Here is a 1,751-nt window from a genome sequence, read left to right as displayed (position 1 = left end):
TTAAAAGCATCTTCAATGCCAAAAAGAAGGACTCCGAGCCTTAATCCCAAAGACAGAGCCACCGAAAAAAAGACAAAAGAAGAGGTGCCTCCTGGCTGAAATGCCAGCCCTTCTCCAGAAGAAAAAGCACTTTGATGAGAGTCTGAATTGGTTCAAGATCCCGCCAAAAACATCAACGTCAAAGGAGACAACAGAGAAGAAGGTGGAAGATTTCCAACCCCTGCTCACACCTGAGCCTCAAGAAAAGGAGGAAGAGCTCTTCTTTGAAGAAGAAGAGGAAAATATAGGGCTGCATCAGGGTTCAGAAGAATCTGAACGCAAGACCTAAAACAGACTCACCTGTGGAAGGAACCGAAAGGTTTCCATTGAGGCCTTCATCTCTGGATGACATTAGAATGTACAACAAAGTGATCAAGCATGCATCTAGCAGATAGGCTGTGCAGCTGGAGGAATCATGTTTCCTGCTGAAAACACAGGTGTCTAGTCAGTCAAGAAGTCAGTTCCTACTAGTGCTCCCTATTGTCCTCAACCAGGGAAAGGAAGCATTCAAGGAAACAGCCACTTGTTGAGCAGAAACTCCAAGGGCTGAGAAAAATATACTCTTCGAAGGATCCTGCTTACACCAGGAGAAAATGGGGGAACTCATGAAGCGCCCTCCGGAGCAATATTGAAAAGGGGCAGAAATCTGGCAGAAAGTGGCAAGATCTTTGCCACCACATGCCTAAAATCTGCATTGGATGTGGCAGATGCATCAAGCTTCAAAATGATGATTGGCAGCATACTCAGGCACCATTCCTGGTTCATAATCTCTGGGTTCAAGCCAGAAGTCCAAACTAACATATTGAACACTCCATTCAATGGGGAGCAGTTGTTTGAAAGTTCAGTGGATGAAAGCCTCAACCAGTTGAAAAAGGGCAATCGGACAGCAAAATCAACGGGGCGCTCTGAAGGTTCGGGGTGGAATGCAAAGGGGCACATTCCCTTCTTGAAGCCCTTTGTCCAGAGAAGTTTCCAGGCCTGAGATTCACAACAGGGTTTCCAGAGTGGTAGCCAGCCTGCCACATCTCAACAAAACTGGCAGTATCTACAGAAGAGACACCAGCCCTCTCAAGGAGGAGCCAGAGGAAGGGGACAGCCAAACAGAGGAGGCTCAACCCCCACAAATAAGTAACTTGACTATAACAAATACCCTTTCAAAAACACCATCAGTGAAAGTCAGAGACAAACAATCAAAACCTCTACACAGAACACAAGTAGGAGGTAGATTTAAAAACCTGTGGAGAAAGATAACTTCAGATAAATGGATACTAAACATAATACAATTTGGATATTGCAAAGGACTAATCTAATTACCAACCGACACTGGACCAAAAATGAAGGTCTATTCCAAGGAGGAAACAACTATTCTCCTCAAGGAGGTAGAGAAATTACTGGACAAACAAGCAATACAACTTGTCTCAAAGTAAGAAATAAGCAAAGGAAATTACTCAACATATTTCCTGATCTCAAAAGGTAGACAGGTCATCACAACAAATTCTAGATTTCAGGTTCATAGAGAAATGTATAGAAACTCAAAAATTCAAAATGATATACACATGAAGTCATACCGCAGTTGCGAAAAGGGGATTACATGGCAAAAATAGACTTAAAGGATGACTACTTGCACATTCCAATGAACGCAAGGTACATAAATATCTAAGATTTGTGGTGAGCAGAAGACATTATCAGTTCACAGTACTGGCATTTGGAAT

Source organism: Pleurodeles waltl, chromosome 3_1, assembly GCF_031143425.1.
Source record: "Pleurodeles waltl isolate 20211129_DDA chromosome 3_1, aPleWal1.hap1.20221129, whole genome shotgun sequence".
NCBI classification, from domain to species: Eukaryota; Metazoa; Chordata; class Amphibia; order Caudata; family Salamandridae; genus Pleurodeles; species Pleurodeles waltl.
The sequence above is the reverse complement of the archived record's forward strand: the minus strand, read 5'-3'. Positions refer to the sequence as shown.